At 32.4% G+C, this 19,567-nt stretch overlaps 1 pseudogene; it reads right to left on the bottom strand.

Moving 5' to 3' along the window:
* Positions 1–928: 928 nt before the first annotated feature.
* On the bottom strand, positions 929–17,319 carry LOC105032421 (alpha-humulene synthase-like; annotated as a pseudogene).
* Positions 17,320–19,567: the final 2,248 nt, after the last annotated feature.

Raw genomic sequence — 19,567 nt, 5'->3', positions numbered from 1 at the left:
GGGGAGGGATTTTATAGATGGAAAGATGGACTCCACCGGGAGTCCTCTTCAATTGTTTCTAGATTTTTTTTTGTTTTTTTTTTGGTTTGGCTTTGAGATTTATGCAAAAAATATGGATCTTTAAAGTCCTGCTAGAGATTTCAAGCACTACCTGTTGAATCTCAAGAGAGATGACTATCAAGCTTCATCATCATACTGATGCTATCATCTCAGCAGAACCTGCTAGAGACCTGCACTCCTACTGTGATCCCTATGAGGGCACTTTCTCATCAGTTCTACTCCTCAGTAATAAAAGTCAATGCTTCCATTTCTAATAGCTACCTATACCTTACAGTCGATTGACGAGCATTTGCTTTTCAGGAATGTCATGATTAATCCCTCATTGTCCCTTGCATTTGTGATTGTTATACTGCCTGTTGCTTGAGTTAATAATTTATTTAGTAGCTGGATGATTTTCGAAACTATTCATAGGTGGTTAAATCAACTGAGTGTAGTCCTTTTACTAATTAATTTTATTCATGAACTATTCATGACTTATTCCTGAAACATTCTTGGGTCGCAAAATTAGCTGCAAAAGCTTTTGTTGGTATATAATTGGAAAGAAAATCAGCAATCTTGACCGACAGTTTTTCAAGGTTAATGTGCAACAATGGAGAAAAATCCATAATGTTTTTTATAAAGTTGTTGCTATAGTCAAGATGATTGAATAATAAAATCATACATTTTTATTGAGAATTAACTCACTCATATGACAATGATAAACATTTTAAAGGATTACAAATGCTGTAAGATACCAAGAACAGATATGGAAACACAGCACTTAACCCCCCCTCGCATAAGAAAGACCAACAATAGGAAAATCCAAATCAACAATGTCATAGATAGGTGAACCAATATGAAAGCTGAGATGATCTTTAATATAGCCTTCTCAGAAGGAAATGTTCTCGACCAGCAATGATGTGATATGATCTTTCATTATACCCATAGAGTTTGTGTATGAATCATACTTTCTATATATGGTTTCCATCATTCGTGCGAGGTTGACGTTCCGCATGATCAAAGATGTTGGCATGGCAGTCATACTAAAACACTCTTGGTTCAGAATTTTGCATTCATCTTCAATCATTCCCAGTAGCTTCTCACATGCCTCCTGCACTGAAGTGCCATGCTCTTTAATGTAGCAACAGACAGCCAATGAGACATGCTTCCTCTCTTCTTCAAACGACAATATTTAGAAAAGAATGTATAACTAAAATAATTATGCAAAACAACCTAGAGGTTCATGAACAAAAAAAATCTATTTTGATAATTAGTTCATTTAGAAAATAAATGGGCAAACCAAGACCAACATCTTGGGGGGTTAGCTTATAAGCAAGGCATGTTCCAGCTGTCTTTAAGTGGCTTGTAGAAGTTCATGCCTAGCATTCATCCCAAGTACCAGCTTGCTCAGGTAGATCACAAGCTAAACTTGAATGCTTATACCTGACGATAGCCTAAGCTCATGTCAAGCTGCAACACTCTGTATACCAAGATAATGAAGATTAAGCAGCTCAACTTAGCTCAACTAAGCTCAACTCATTGGTAGACTGATAATGGTTTTCATAAAACTGACAGATTAATAACTTCTAAACACTATTACCTCACCGGACGCAACATCATCTGGGAGCCGGCAGATTGAGCAAATAGACTTCATGATTGTTGGGAAGCTTGTAACCGAATCGAATGCCTCCTTTGTTGCTTTTTCTCCCATGCCAACAAAAGACGCATAGGATACTGTAGCATAACCACAGGAGATCAATGAAATAGTCAGATATTCTTTAAGAGGCGGCACGTAGCCTTCATTCCTCCATTTGGCTTCTTCAAAATAAGCCCTTGATATTTCTTTGAGCTGCATCAAATTTGAATCTCAACATAACTAATCAAATTTATATGTTCACTGAGCCCAAACAATAATGGTCTTTCTAGGAATGACATGAAAAATGAAACAGCTAATATAGATGGGGATTTTGTATATATACATTTAGAGAAGGAAGATTAGTAGTCGACTCAGATCAAAGATGCATGCTATCATATGTTTCTTTTGACTAAAATTATTTGAAGAAAGAGCTTGATTATATGATAAGATAGTGATCGTATATTCTTTTAGATATTCTACTCTATCGGAGTTTCCTTCCTTTGTGAGCTTGTCCTCAAATTCCTTGACTATATTATATAGATTAAGAAAGTAGAGTTTATAGACCTCCTCTAGCTGATCCGCTGCCTCTATGTCCCACCTACATGCAATTATATCTACCATAATCAAGATGGAGAAAAAAAATAAAGAGAAAGGAGACACGAGGAAACAATGAAAATATGTACACTGCCTTAATTTCTTCTTCATTCACTAATTATGGTGGAAGAGGTGGAACCCTCTAAATACAAATAACATCGAATTATAGGAAGTTTTTGTGAAATCTCCTTATCGACTAGGAAAAGTTCCTTCTACAGTATAGATAGGCATTGGGGATTCCTTTAATTACTGGACTAGTTAAATTGTATATTGCCATAATATCATTTTTCAAGAAAAAGAAAAAAATGAAAAAAAGGGGAAAATTTTGAAAGGGCTTTTCCAGTATACCACAATAGGTAACAGCTAGAAGATGCTAAGGTAAAGAGCATATATGACTAGTTTATTTAAGTCTGACAAACTCTAAATCATTAATTATTCAACTAGGTTCTTGTTCCATGAGCTACAATATTTTGCTCCAAACAATCTTTAAAAAATAAAGGTTTTGATTTGTTTGGGCCCTAGAATTACTTTGTCCATCACAAGCTATAACATGTATTTTCCTTGTATGTGTTTTGTAATTCAAATTTTTTATATTTTGCTTTTCAATTTTTTATGATTTGAGACTCATGGAGATAATATTAAGAATTGGAGTAATTCTCCCTCCAGAATGAGGTTGCAGTCCAAAACTAACTCCACAGTAGTTTTTGAAAAAATTTTATGGAGTTGAATTAAGAAGTTGGAGTCTAATTCCTAGAGTTTGCAATATATAGCAGTATAGATAATTAAATTTTACTTGCAGAAATATTTTAAGTACCTTGATTAAAAATTGATAATTTTTTTTATTTTTTATAATTATATTTTATTTCATATTTTTATTATCTATTCAACTTCCAAATGCTTCTTCTGAAAGGGCAAAAAGAAATTCAAGTGCTAGCAGGAGATGCTCAAACCTTTGGATGACTCCAGTAAATGCTTGGAGTTCCTCTACTATGCCATAAGCATCATATATATCATCCATGATTGAAAGTAAAGCAATCACCTTTGTGAAATAAATTCGAGCTCTAGAATATTGTGGCTCAAAATAAACCCCAAGATTCCAAAAATAACACTCGACTACTCTATCCCTGCAGAAGGTTAGCTTTTTTGCAAGGCCAAGTACTTTCCACCACCTATATGATATGTACAAGGAGTTCTAGATTTGCATTAAATAAAATCACAACCTCAATAAAATCAAAGTGCCACAAAAATAGATCATACATGACTAATATATGGAGGAAATACTTAAGTTGATATAGTATTGCATACAAGTAACATACTTAAGAGACCTTCAAAAATAGATATATGAATCAATGAATGAATGAATAACTGAATAAAGATTTTTGTCTTACAATATTCTTATTAAAATATGTGAAACTTAAATAAACATATAGATTAAGTCATTAATATGTCAAAATTCTTTAACAAAATACAAACATTTTTCATGGCAAAGAAATGTCGAGAATTTGTCTAGCATTAACAAGAAGTTCGAATGACTACAAATTAGTTACCACAAGAAATAAATTGGACAAATAATTTGTAGTCCATAAAGTCTCTTTAATATATAGATCCTAAACAATTCTAGGTTAGCATTATATTCTTATATAACACATGATTTGTGCGTAGTTTAAATATATGAGAATAGCCCAGATGATCAACCAATTTTCCTTAAGCTGGTTGGCATTCCCTACTCCACTTGGTATGGTCCATAGTGTGAACATTCGTGGTAGCATCCTTGACATACTTTTCAATAAAAGTATAATGTGGATAGTTACATTGATAAAAATTTTACTTATCAAATTTCAACTAATATACATGATACTACTGTAATGTTTATACTTTGATGGCAGTATATATGGAATAGGTATAGTTCCAAAATCACTTGAGTGTTTTTGTGTACACACAAATGCAAGCTTTCATACATATGTGGAATACATGTACATTTATTGTTAATTGCAGGAATGATTTTGATGATTACAAAATATTAGAGCATAATTGATACTAATATTTTTCAAGTATATCAAAGAATATTTTAGTTAAGGAGATCACTGTTGGAAGACTCTAAGTATGATTGAAGATCAATTGAGTCAAGTAAAATTAGTTTTGGTGACAAACGGTGCAAGAAAAATCTTCTTAAAGAATCAGAGCCGACTCACCGAAGAATCAAGCCATCTCTGGCATAAAATGGGACTGAAATTTTGGCTTGGCATGCAGTCGAGCCAGCTCAAAACAAAACCAAGCCAGCTTTTTTAGAAAGATAGAGAGTTGCTTTTTAGATTTTAAGACTCGAGCCGACTCGAACCAAATCAGAGCCGGCTCTCTCAGTGGAACAGAAAGCTGAAATTTGGATATCTAAGAGTCAAGCTGACTTGACTTGTATCAGAGCCAGCTCTCTCAATGGGACAGAATGCTGATTTTCTGAGAACTGAAGTCAAGCTGATCTGATACACAGCAGAGCAGGCTCTGATTTTCATCCAAATAAGTTTTCAACAGCTATTTTTTACCTCCAATGATCAAAAACAGCTAATTTTGGCTTCAAATCAATCAGAAGTTGGTGGGAATGATCAAGAGTTAAAAGAAAAAGAAACAAAGAGAAGAGACACTATTTATGAGAAAAGAGCACTTTTGAGTATTCGATAGCTTTCAAGAGAGTTCACCTACTTCCATCTAAATTCCTCTTGATTTTTCTAAGTGCATTCAAGGAGAAGCAAGCACTTTTACTGCTGACATTCAAAGCTTCTTCAAAGAGAGCTTCAACGACAACAAATCAACCATTTACAGGGTTTTTAATTATTGTATTGATTTCTCTTCAAAATTTGCTATAATAGTTTCAATGGGGCTGAAACTTGGAGGATTGAATTGTTCCAAACTTAGGATTAGTTTGGAAGCCTTAAGACAAGACTTGTAGAGGTTTTGATTGGTTGATCTCTGTTAAAATCAATTAGATTTGTTTGTGAGTTCGGTCAAAACAAGCATGCTGTAATTCAATCGATTATAGTAAAAATTTTCAAGAAATTACTTAGGGAGTGGACGTAGCTGCTTGAGATGCATCGAACCACTATAAATTCACTGTGTTTGTGTGCTTGCTATTCTGTTTCTTCAATTTGCTCTCTGTTTATCTTCTATTCACTGCATAATCAGCACTATTAAGTTAAAATTTTTAATAATTCAATTCACCTTCCTCCCTCTTGTGTTGTCTAGCTGGGCAATAAGTGATATCAGAACTTAGTTCTCAGCTAGATATTGATCTTACAATTAAGAGATATAGATCATGATAACACAATTGGAAGGTTCACTTGTCGAAGGGCAATCTATTAATAGACCACCATTTTTGATGGCATAAATTATATATATTGAAAAGCTAGCATGAGAATTTTCATTCAAGCTCTTGATTATGATATGTGGAGTGTCATAATCAATGGGCCACACACACCCACCATTATAGTCGATGGCATTAGTATTCTCAAATCTAAAAAGGATTGGAATGAGGAGAATAAAAGGTCAATTCAGCTAAATACCAAAGCTATGAATATTTTATATTATGCTTTGGATGCAAATAAGTTTAACCAAATTTTCTCTTGCAACTCCATAAAAAAAAATTTGGAATAGACTTGAAGTTACTCATGAAGGCATAAATCAAGTCAAAGAATCAAAAATTAACATACTTATGCATCAATATGAGCTTTCCAAAATGAAACCTAGTGAAACAATCACTGAAATATTCACATACTTCACAGATATTATTGATAGATTAAAAAGTCTTGGTAGAGCTTATTCTAACAGTGATTTGATGAAAAAAATCTGAGTAGTAATTCAAGAGGCAAAAGACTTGAACAAGCTGCCACAAGAAGAGCTGATTGGATCATTAATGACACATGAACTGGTTATGAAGCAGTACAACAAAGATGAAGGCCGGAAGAAAAAGACTATCGCCCTCAAATCTACTGCAAATGACAAAGAAGAAGAGGAGTCAACTGAAGATGACAATGATGATGAGGATATGATCCTTATTATAAGAAAATTTAAGAAATTCATGAGAAGAAGAAGGCAAGGATTCAAAAGAAGGCCACCAATTAAAGGTGAATCCAACAAAGGTAAAGAAAAAGAGAGGGATTAGCTACTATATTATGAATACAAAAAATCAAGATATTTCAAGGCTGACTATCCAACCCTCAAAAAATATTCAAGAAAAGCAAGAAAAAGATTGGTGGTGACAAAGAGTGACAGTTCTTCTTCAGATGAAGAAACTCAAGATGTGGTGAACTTGTGTCTCGTGGCACAAGACGATGAGGAATGTCTTGCAGCCAATTAAAATAAAAGAGTATGATATCTAGACAGCAGTTGTTTAAGACATATGATGGGTGATAAAGATCAATTCATCATCCTTGAGAGAAAGAATGGAGGAGTGGTAATTTTGGACAACAATGGCAAAGAATAAATTATTGAAATTGATAAAATCAAAATCACTCCCTCTATCTTTATTGAAATGTATTACTTGTTGATAGTCTAAAGCATAACTTGCAAAGTATAAGTCAATTATGTCATAAAGATTTTAAAGTAATATTTGAATTATCTTTATGCCTAGTCACTAGTCCCTTTGATGATAGTATCAAATTCATTGGACATAGATGTGATAATATCTATATGGTTGATCTTGATAAGATAGCCATAAAGAGTGGTCAATGTCTGGTTACTAAGGATGCGAAGATCAAAAAAAACTAGTTGGCTATGGCATCATAAGTTGAGTCATGCAAGCATGAATACCTTATCAAAATTAATTGCAAAAGACTTCGTTAAAGGTTTAACTAAACTAAATTTTGAAAATGATCATGTTTGTGATGCATGTCAATTTGATAAACAAACTAGGAAAAGTCTCAAACCCAAAAATATAGTTTCAACTACTAGATCACTTGAGTTGATTTACATGGATTTATTCAGACCTACTAGAACTATAAGCCTAGGATGAAAGAAGTATAGACTTGTGATCACAGATAATTTTTCATATTTTACTTGGATTTTATTTTTAGCATACAAAAATGAAGCCTTTTCTGTATTTTTGAAATTCTATCGAAAAGTTTCAAATGAAAAGAATTCTACAATTGTTAAAATTTGAAGTGACCATAATACTGAATTTGAAAATTAAAATTTTGAAATTTTTTGTAATGAAAATGATATCGAACATAATTTTTCTGCTCTAATAACACCTCAACAAAATGGTGTTATTGAGAGAAAGAACAAAATTTTAAAAGAAATGGCTAAAACTATATTATGTGAAGGAAATCTTTCAAAGTACTTTTGGGCTGAAACTATAAACACTGCTTGTTATATTTTAAATCATATTTTGATTCATCCAATTCTTAAGAAAACTCCCTATGAACTTTGGAAAGGAAAAAAATCTAATATTAATTATTTTCATATTTTTGGATATAAATATTTTATCCTAAATAAGAAAAAAGATAATCTTAAAAAATTTGATGCTAAGTCAGATAAGGGTATCTTCCTTGGATACTCTGCATCTAGCAAAATATATAAAATCTTCAACAAACATACTTTAGTTGTTGAAGAGTCTATCCATATAATCTTTGATAAAACTAACAACTTATCTTTGAGAAAAGAAGATGCTCTTGATGAGAATGCAAAAAGCTTGAAAAAAGGAGTAAAGGAACTCAACTTGAAGGACAAATCCGATCATGTTGAAGAGAGAAACTTAAAAGGTAATGACCATGAAGAAATTCAAGAAGGTATGAACAAAAAGAATGATGATCTATCCAAAAAATGAAGGTATGTCCACAATCATTTTAAAGATCTTATAATTGATGATCCCTCACAAGGTATAAGAACTAGATCTACTTTTAAAAAAAATCATGATTATTTTACTTTTATTTCTCAAATAGAACCTAGCTAAAATCATTAAAGAAGCTAAAAATAATCCTAATTGGATAATTTCTATACAAGAAGAATTAAATCAGTTTGAAAGAAACAAAATATGGATATTAGTTGATAGACCTATTGATCACCCAATAATAGAAACTAAATGGATATTCAGAAATAAATTAGATAAAAATAGTAATATAGTTAGAAATAAAGTAAGATTAGTTGCTAAGGGATAGAATCCGAAAGAAAGAATAGATTTTGATGAAACATATGTACCTGTAGCTAGATTAGAAACTATTAGATTGCTACTTGTCTTTGCTTGTTATATGGACTTCAAATTATATCAAATAGATATAAAAAGTATATTTTTAAATGATTTTATTATTGAAAAGATTTTTATAGAACAATCATCAGGTTTTGAAAATCGTGCTTATTCAAATCATATTTTTAAACTTAATAAAGCATTGTATGGTTTAAAACAAGTACTAAGAGCATAATAGATTAAGTAAATTTCTGCTCAACAATGATCTTACTAGAGATAGCATAGATACTACTTTATTTTTGAAAAGAAAGAAAATAGATATTGTTCAAATATATGTGGATGATATTATTTTTGGTTCTACTAATGAAATTCTTTGTCAAAAATTTGCTAAGTTGATGCCGGATGAATTTGAAATGAGCATGATGAGGGAACTAAATTTCTTTCTCGATCTTCAAATCAAACAAACAAAAGAAGAAATCTTCATCAACCAAGCTAAGTACATCAAGGAGATACTTAAAAAGTTTGGAATGGAGAGTATCAAAGCCATTGGAACACCTATGTGCCCCTCATGCAAATTAGACAAAGATGAAAATGATAAAGATGATAACCAAAAACTTTATAGAGGTATAATTGACTTTTTACTTTATTTTATAGTAAGTAAACTTGATATCATATTTAGGATATGCATATGTGCTAGATTTCAGTCTAATCCTAAAGAATCTCAAATGCTCGCTGTTAAAAGAATTTTAAGATACTTGATGGGAACACAATACCTAGGTTTATGGTATTCTAAGCATACTTCAATTGACTTAATTGGATATTCTGATACTGATTTGATGGATGTAAAATTGATAGAAAAAGTACAAGTGGCACATGCCAATTTTTTGGATGGAACTTAATCTCTTTATTTAGCAAGAAGTAAAATTCGATAGTATTGTCCATGATCGAGGTCAAGTATATTTCTATCGAAAGTTGCTGTACTCAAATCTTTTGGATTAAGCAATAACTTAAGGACTATGATATTGATTCAAAGAAAAATTTTTTAAGATGTGATAACACAAATGCTATTAATTTAACTAAAAAACTCATTTAACACTCAAAAATAAAATATATTGAAATAAGGCACCACTTTATTAGAGATCATGTTCAAAATAGTGATATCATACTTGAATTTATTTTTACTAAAAATCAATTAGCTGATATTTTTACAAAACCACTTAATGAAGATAAATTTAATATGATTAGAGGTGAATTAGGAATTTGTGATCCCTTCTGATTAAAAATCACTTCAATAATTTTTTGTTCATATATTAGTTGATTTGAACTAAGACTTCCAAAAATTTTTTAGACAAATTTCGAACTCTTTTGAATTTTATTTCATTCTAGAACTATGGCGCAGGCCAGCTCGACTATGTATAAGGCATCGAGCCGACTCGACGGTCAGGGCCCAATTTTTTATTTAAAACATTTGACTTTCTCAAACCCTGTTCACTCACTTTTTCGAGCACACCCTGCTTCAAATCCTCTTGGCTCCATTCCTAAACCCATCATGACCCCCTTCCCCCTCCTACCTTCCAAAACCTTGGGAATTCGAGCAATTGCACCCCAAGCTCGAACTGTGGTTGCAAAGAAGCGAAGCACGATCGAGGAGTGTGAGGCACGGTCCAAGAAAAAGCGACAACTTGAAAATCTTCACCCCGCACCTTCCGCATCGATCTCTCCACCAAATCGGGTCTCTATGGCATCATGAGCAGTCACTATGGGTAGGAAGGTTAGTTTTGAATTTTTGAATGGGGAGAACTTCTGAATTGGGTCTTGGATTCGTCAACAAGAGTGAAAGAAAATTTGTTCTCTAGAGGTACCAACCTATCCCAACCGCGAGAGATTTTTTTGAAAATTTGAAAACTAATACAGACTTCATCTGGTCAACAGTTAAAGGGACTGAGATTGTCCTAGATTAAAGAAAGTTAGGGCATCTTTTGGAAATGTCATCTTCTGAAATTGGTGTACCTGAGCTGGAAAATGATTTTGATGGCTTAAGAAGGATTCTAGGCAGAGATGATATAAAGAACTTTGACTTTCATAAAGCCAATCTTCTGCCCACTGAACTGAAACTACTCCATAGCATGATTTGTAAGATCTTTTTTCCTAGGACGGAAAGATTTGATTGGATTTCAAAAAAAGATCTTATTGTGATGGTTCACTTGGTTGAGGGGACTGCAATGAACCTATCATTTATGATGATTGAGCAGATTAGGAGTGCTACTGGGAAAGGCTTGTTTGCCCTATAGTATGGTGTTCCCTCTGATATTCATTCAAGCTAGGATTGACTTAGATGGTAAGGATTTTAAGTCCCTCAACCACACTGACTATTATACTGTTCATTCTCTGCATCGCATGGGATATCAAAAAGTAAATGATCAGTGGGTTAAGGAAGTTGAGGGGATTCCTGGTCAAGCTTCTGGATCATAGTTTCAACTCTGAAAGGGCTATAGAATAGGCTGTGGAGAAGATTATGAAGAGAATGGAGGAATTGTTTATTGGTTTTCAATAATAGATCACTCAAAGTCTTGATGAGCATAGGGTATCTTCTCAGGGATAGTTTGAACAGTTTAGTCAGTAGATTAGTAGTCTATCTCAAAGACTAGAGATTTAAAGAAGACTCAGAGTGAGACATCTGATTTATCTCAGAGTTTTGAGTATTTGACTACACGACTGCCAGAGTTGCTAGGAGAGTTGAGAAAGTTATCATTTCTCAGCATGGTAGCATTGAGGTTCTCATCACTGTTGTACGGAGGATTGAGGTGCAAATCGGTCTGCTCATGGCTCGGACATCCCCACCTCAATCTCGACCACCTCCTACCCTTGCCTAGACCCTCCTCTAGCCAACCTCACCCATCCTCCTCCACAGTTAGACCCCACTTCAATGCCACTATTAGACCTAACACTGGTTTTCCTCCTCTTCACTTTGGACCCTTTGCAAGGATCCGAAGCAACAGATTGGCACCCTCCTCCTCATCCTCTAATCCAGTTGGACCCTTATAGAGTTTCCATCTGATGAAGAGTAGTCTCTTTAGGCTTAGGTTTTGCTTTATGTTTATCTTTATGTTTGTAATGTCTGATGTTAATATTGTATTGTTTGAATGGTAACTTTTTGTAAGCGATACAAATATGTAATGATCATTATCCATCAATGAATGTTTACTTCAACTTATCTCAAATGTTTATACTATTTGTACTTTTGAATGCTCTTTTTGATGTTGACAAAAAGGGAGGAAAAATGATTGAGCATATTGATTGAGATATTAATTGAAATTTAATTGAATTGAGATATTAATGGATATGAAAACATTTCCACCTACATAAATTTCATAAAATACACTTATTAAGGGAGAGTTTAAATTTTAATAGCTAAATGCAACTCTTCCATATAGCTTATCAAATCAAAAATTATTATACATATAGTGCATATTGAAGTGTAAAAATTTAGCATTGAGCAATTTTTTTCATATGCTTAATGTTTGCCATCATAAAAAAAAAAGATTGTTGACCCAAGAATGATTTTAATGATTACAAAATATTAAAGCATAAATTGATACTAATATTTTTCAAGTATGTCAAAAAATATTTTTGTTAAGAAGATCACCATTGGAAGACTCTAAGTATAATTGAAGATCAATTGAGTCAAGTAAAATCGATTTTGGAGACAAACAGCATAAGAAAAGCCTTCTTAAAGAATCGAAGCTGACTCACCAAAGAATCGAGCCAGCTCTAGCACGAAATAAGACTAAAATTTTGGCTTGGCATGCAACCGAATCAGCTTGAAATAAAACTGAGCTAGCTCTCTCAGAAAGACAAAGAGGTGTTTTTTGGGTTTTGAGACTTAAGCTGGCTCGAACCAAATCAAAGCCGGCTCCTTCAGTGGAATAGAAAGCTGAAATTTGGATGTTTGAGAGTTGAGCCAACTCGACTTGTATCGGAGCTGGCTCTCTCAGTGGGACAGAATGCTGATTTTCTGAGAATCAAAGTCGAGCTGACTCGATACGCAGTGGAGTGGGTCCGAATGCAATTCAAGCCGACTCGAGACCAATTCAATCCAACTCGATGCCTTCTGATAGATATAACGGCTAGTTCTATAGTAAGCCTATTTTCATCCAAACAAGTTTCTAACGGCTATTTTCCATCTCTAACAGTCAGAAATGGTTAGTTTTGGCTTCAAATCAATCAAAACTTGGAGGGAATGATCAAGGGTTAAAAGAAAGAGTAAGGAACAAAAAGAAAAGATACTATTCATGAGAAAAGAGCACTTTTGAGCATTCAATAGCTTTCAATAGAGTTCACCTACTTCTAACTAAATTCCTCTTTATTTTTCTGAGTGCATTCAAGGAGAAGCAAGCACATTTACTGCTGGCATTCAAAGCTTCTTCAAAAAAGGCTTCAACGATAACAAATCAATCACCTACTGGATTTTTAATTATTGTACTAATTTTTTTTCAAAAATTGCCATAATAGTTTCAGTGGGGGCTAAAACTTGAAGGGTTAAATTGTTCCAAACTTGAGATTAGTTTTGGAGCCTTGGGACAAAGTTTGTAAAGGTTTTGATTGGTTGATTTATATTAAAATCAATTGGATTTGTTTGTGAGTTCGGTCAAAACAAACACGCTATAATCAGATCGATTATAGTGAAAATTCTTAAGAAATCGCTTGGAGAGTGAATGTAGATGCTTGAAATGTACCAAACTACTATAAATTCACTGTATTTGTGTGCTTGCTATTCTATTTCTTTAATTTGCTCTCTATTTATCTTCTATTCACTGTACAATCAGCACTACCAAGCTAAAATCTTTAGTAATCCAATTCACACCCCCCCCCCTCTCTTGGATTGTCTAGCTGGGCAACATTTATCCAGAACTGACAACCATTTAGTTTCTAGTTTTCCATATATTGTTGAGGAAATACATGTTGAAATGTTGCAAGACTTTTATAATTAATTAGATGACCCAATTTTGATGATAATTGAGAGTAATAAGTATATGACCTTTCTACCAAACAAAATGAATATATGCCCCATATATATAATAATAATAATCCCTAATCTAAAACAAATAATGACAAATTAAACTAATCAACATTCTGATGTTTGCAATTTGATAGATGGAAACTTACATAGAGATGCTCCTAATTTCTTCTCTATGAATTGATTGCAGCATATGAAAATCCAACTTTGCAAGCTCCAATACCACATTAATTCATCCCTTATCTTCTTGGTAAATGGAGATATAATTTATGCCTCTAACCTCCTCATTCTCCTATGTAAAGGCAACTCAAGGGCATCTAGCACTTGTGTTGCAAGAGGTGTTCTCATATGGATTTCTATAGACTCGAGATGTAATTTTGCAAAATTAAGTGCTTCATCTAATATAACATCTTCTGGGATGCCAAGATAAGCAGCTTCATAAAGACTTAGCAAACCCTTCACATCATTTCTTAAGGTAGCCTTGAAACTCCCATCAGCTTTTTTGAACTTGATAAAAACATCTACACAAAGTTTGTACATCTTATGTGAGTAGACATAAAAGAAGAATAACAACAATAACTGAAAATTGCTTACTAGCATGTATATTGTAGCCATGTTGTCTCAAGAGTCGAAAGCGAAGGGCAACAGCATGCAAATCATCATCCTCAATAGGAGCATTAAAAATTTGGGTTAATATCTTATCTATCTCTTTTTCAAAGTAATATGACACACCCAGGCGTTGAAGCGCATCAATTATTTCCATCTCTTGCAAGTGATCATTAGCATTTTTAAGCAAGGTCATTACTTCCTCTTTTAGTTCTTCGATCCTTTTTATGATGCATGCCTCTGACTTCTACAAATATACAATCAATATTATGAAGAGATAAATGATGTTACAGTATTGATCCTAGAAACTATAAATTGGAAATTGGTTAAGCTAAAAACTGAATATATAGCCACCTCAAACCCCACTTGAAAGAGAAATTGCACCAAATCTAAAAGTTTTCTTGGCATTTTTATTATAGGTAAAATTATGGTAATGGCGGCCCATGAATTAAAATGAAAAAAGAAATTAAAAGTATATAAGTAGGATCATGTTATTGAGATTGAGATTAATTTGATGGTCAACATTTTGGCGTAATATATTTCTTTTTTATTTAATCTATATTTTTTTTCTTTTTTAAGTGATTACAAGTAATGTTTGGGTGGAAAAATGTAAATGGGAGTCCAATCCTTTATTACCTTTTCTTGATTAGATATCGAATGGGTGATTTTTTTTTTTTTAATTCTTAAAATTCCAGCCAATTTTTTGCTTCCACATGAAGCATCTGTTAGTAGTTATTTCATTTTTAATTCGAAATTATTCATTCAAAAAAGATGCATTTTATAAGGAAATGAAAAAATATATCAAGAGTTCATTATTTGGTTGCACCAATTTTGAAAAAGAGTTTTCTACATAGTTTCATATTTAGCTTTCGTGATAATTTTTTCCAGATTTGTTTCTCTGATTTCCAAAGGCCATAATATGTGATGTGTTCATTGAGATTGAGAGTTGAGACTCACCATTTTTGGGGTAACAAATTTCTTTTTTATTTTACCTATTTTTCATTTTATGTGATTACAGGTAATAGGTGGATGGAAAGCATGTTAATTGGGAGTCAAAGCATCCAAATCCATCTTTCTATTACTTAGTTTAATCTTTTGCAGATCATACATCAAATGGCTCATCCTTTCATAACTATTAAAGTTCTACTTTGAATAGCACTAATTGTGGATAGATAGATTTTGTATTTAAAGTGAAATCCCTGTCGTTTTTTTCCAAATGCATAAATACTTGTATATTGTTAGAATTAAAAATCACAGCTAAAAACACATCTTTTAGAGTTTCGTGTTTTAAAGTATGAACTCTTTCTCCCTCTCCAGGAAATGAGAGTAACTATATTAGGATCTTTATATCATTTTTCAGAGTCCATATAAAATTAGAAAGAAGAAAGACCAATATTGTTTGATACCTGAGAGCATCCCAAATCCCAGTCAATAGAATATAAGATTCCTTCTCATGTGATTGTATGCGAGATACTTAGAATGTTGGGTGATGGTGAATTGCCCAAAGTTCTCTTCATATATAGGATATTATAAGTATTAAATTAGGCAAGATAGCAAACAATACATGCAAACACTCTACTCCTCAATGTTGATTCGATGAGGATGTCCATGATTTGTTTTATGAAACAAATATAGTAAAAGCATAGTATATTCAATTAGAGAAAGAGGAGCTCAAGAAAGCAAAGCATCTTTGAGTTCTAGAAGCATAGATCATAAGCACCAACTTTCTAGATAGAGTAATTGGATCGGAATTATTGTTAAAATGTGTGTATGTGTATATCTATGTATGTGTCATACATATATGTGCATCTACTAAGAAATCAAATCCATGCAATATTAAAAAAATAATCCATAAAAATTCCAAGGAATTATTTTAAAATAAATTAATAAGAAAAGAGTTCACAGGAGTTGGAAGATAATAGAGATAAAACATATGAACTAGAGAAAGAGCACTAATATCCTTGGTTTGTTTTTTGAATTGAAAATAGAGTTAAAGATTGGAGACGTAGATGAGAGATGGTTAGAAATTTTTTTAAATAGAGTTCAAAGTGGTTTAGGATGCCTAGAAGAAACCATATAGATGAGGGATAAAGGCATAAAAATAAATTGAGATGCATATAGATCATATATGTAACTTCTTCATATATTTATAAAGAGAGAACTAAGGGTATGCTGATCAGAAAACTTGAGAGACTGGATCTAAAATGGAATTTATCTATTTCACTTAGTATCATAGGGTGTGCATATGCATATATGTATGTGTGTATGTATAATAGTATAGGTAAATGAAAAAGGGTTTAGATGGTAGTTGAAAATGAATAACCATATCTATGCATGTCAATTCATTCAACATCTTAGTCTAAAATTCAAAACAATCTCAAATATTTAGTTTATCAGTTCATAAACATTCTATTATCCTATCTTTTGTTTATTTATTTATTTAGATCCTTGTGCATGAAATTCTACTTGCCCAACTTACTATTCAATCAACAGCTTGATTTGCCCCCGACTAGGTATATACAAACCTAATGGCTTCAAATTCTGAAGCTAGCCTTTGACAAGTCCTTTATAAGGAGTTGGGATCCTCTGTGGTGCATGGCTGTATGCTTTCCACCATACAAGGAGGAAAGAATAAAGAGAGACATAACATTTGCAAGTTTGGGTAACCATAAGATTAGCAAATGACATATGTCAAGCTATAAGCACCCAAGAATCTGGCTAGATTATTGGACAAATTTATCTGCAAATCATGCATGAAAGCTTTTAAATAGATACCCAGATCACATAGATCCCACTACATGTTCAACTTACAATTTTGGTGGCACACTTGATTTTAATTGGACTTATCCAAGCCTATTTGCACCTTACTTGTCAAGAGAAAAATCAGACTCATGATAGTGGCATTCCTATCTTTGTTAGCCACTCTCATATACATTGATATAATAAAATACATCATTTTCCATCTTTAATTTAAAATCGATATCACAACTTCTTAGCACAGAAATTTGCATCAATCGAAAAAGTGTCAATGTGTGGTTGAAAGAAAAACATTCTCCTATGCTTGTTTGCTAAGAGGTTCAGAGGAAAAAAAAGTCGATATGGAGGAAAGAGAGGTAACCTAAGATTTGAAGATAATGAATAATTATTAATGAAGTAATCACCCCAAATGGTAGGATGGAAGTCTGCAAAGAAGTGAATAGTTTCAGCACTACTGCACGGCACTGAAGAATGGAGCATAGATCCATTAGCCGCCATCTCCCCCAATAAAATAGAAGTTTAGGGAGCATTTGGTTAGTCATTAAAAAAATATTTTTTTATTTTTTTAATTTTTAAAAAGTTAAAATCAAAAAGTAATTTTTGGTAACATCGTGAAAAGCAAAAAGTAAAAATCAAAATAATTACTTTATATGCAAAGCAAAAATTTTTTACTTTTCAAAATCTGTTTTTCTATTTTTTTTTGCTTCCGCATATCAAAAATGCTAAATCAAAAAGTAAAGAGCCCAAATCTTTTTCCCTCGTCGAACTCTTCACCTCCCCACTCTCTTCTTCCTCCCTTTTGGAATCCTTCTCGCTCGTCAAGCTCTTCATCTGCCATCTTTAAATATTATTTTTTACTTTATAATAATGTAATTACCAAATATATTTTTTATTTTTTTATTTTTACTCAATAATAAAAATTAAAAAAAATAAAAAATATTTTTTTAAAATCAAAAAAATGTAACCAAATGCACCCGTAGGAAATGAAGATCTCTCTTAAGGATAACACCATGCAAGGGGTGTATTTAATAATTTTCCCTAGCACCCACCATCACCCATCAACTTTTGTCGGCAAAAAACATGAGGCATGATATGCACGTGAAAGTAAAGCGACACAGGCATGATATGCCGGCAGCGCATTCATGGTTTTTGTTTGTTTCTTTTTTTTTTTTGGGTGAATGTTTTTGTTTGTTTCTTTGATGAAGGCCTGTACAATGGGTTTCGATGCAATATTAATAGAATTTATTTGCACATGATTTAGACATGCATGCACTAGAATTTCATAGAACTCCAATAATGATTGAATAAGCTACAACATCAAAGAGACATAAGTGATTAGGGATGCAGCTCAAGTCGACTCAGCTACTATCGAGCTCAAGTAGCTAGATACTCAACTCAATGACTCGCAAATATATTCAAGTTTTTATATGTGTGTATATATTATTTTTATTTATAATATATTATGAGTATGCTAAAATTCGAATTTGAGTTCAAGTATAGTTCGATTGATATTCGAATCGATCTTGAGTATTATCTTTTTTCAATCGAGTCAAGCTTGAGCTTAGGATATTAAAATTTAATTAATTTTAAATTGAGTTTCAAATCCGAATATTTTGAATCGACTCGAGCTTGAGCTCTAACTACTCAACTTGGCATGGCTCAATTATGTCTCTATGGATGAGATAAACCAATTATTGGTTTCTGATGATGTTACATTAGCTTGTTTTCATGCTACTGGCGTGCCTCTATTTGCTTCCCTTTTTTATCCTTTTTTTTCATGGCCATAAAAATACTCTCTCACATACACACACAAAAGTCTCACAAAAGTCTGATTTGGATGAGAACAGAGTTCTTTTCATGGAGCATTTCTTAAGATATGAAAAGGAGATTGGGATGCTTGGATTTCTTGTATCCTAAAAAATTGCTTCCATTTAACTCTACTTTAAGGGCTCATTCTTTGGAGGATAAAAATTTATCCAAAAATTTATATTGTTCAAAATAAGTATTTTTCAAGCAATATTTAGATAAAAAAATAATTTACTAATATTCTATTATATGTGAAAAATGGTCCTGGAATCTGTTATCCATATTCTTTTATATTAAGATTTTTTACATGTATACCCTTCCTTAACATTCAAATTTGCATAAATACCCTTTCAAAATTACTGTTTATATGTATACCCTCATAAAATACTTATTTTACACATAGACCCTTCTTTTTCTTTATTTTTGCATATATACCCACACCATCTAACACCTTTAAAAAAAATTAACTATTTAAAATTAAAAAGACTGAAATATCTTTATAGGCAGGCATGCAAAAGAAAAATTTATAAGGATACATATGCAAATAGAAATTTGATAAGAATATTTATGTAAATTTAAATATTTAGGAGGGTATATATGTAAAAATTTTAATTTAATTTTTGTCTATCATATGTTATTTTAACTAGATGGAAAGAATTCAAACATATTAACGAATGTCATGGTAGGGAAGATTCAAACACATTAATTTTTATCTATTGCCTCGTTGGTTCCCTTATTTAAAGATTTTATACAGGTACCTGTGGAAAAACTTTCAAATAAAATAATTTGACCTAATTATTGGAGGTCCCCACAGGTCCACCCATCATTTCCTTGTTAGCATTCTATCACCATTGTCGGCAATATCACATCAGCATCAGTATTTCCTCCAAGGTGTCAATGGGCAATTGCTTGGGATGTAGCCACCCATTGCCATATTCCA

This window comes from Elaeis guineensis, chromosome 8 (assembly GCF_000442705.2).
Source record: "Elaeis guineensis isolate ETL-2024a chromosome 8, EG11, whole genome shotgun sequence".
NCBI classification, from domain to species: domain Eukaryota; kingdom Viridiplantae; phylum Streptophyta; class Magnoliopsida; order Arecales; family Arecaceae; genus Elaeis; species Elaeis guineensis.
This window is presented reverse-complemented; position numbering and strand designations above follow the sequence as displayed.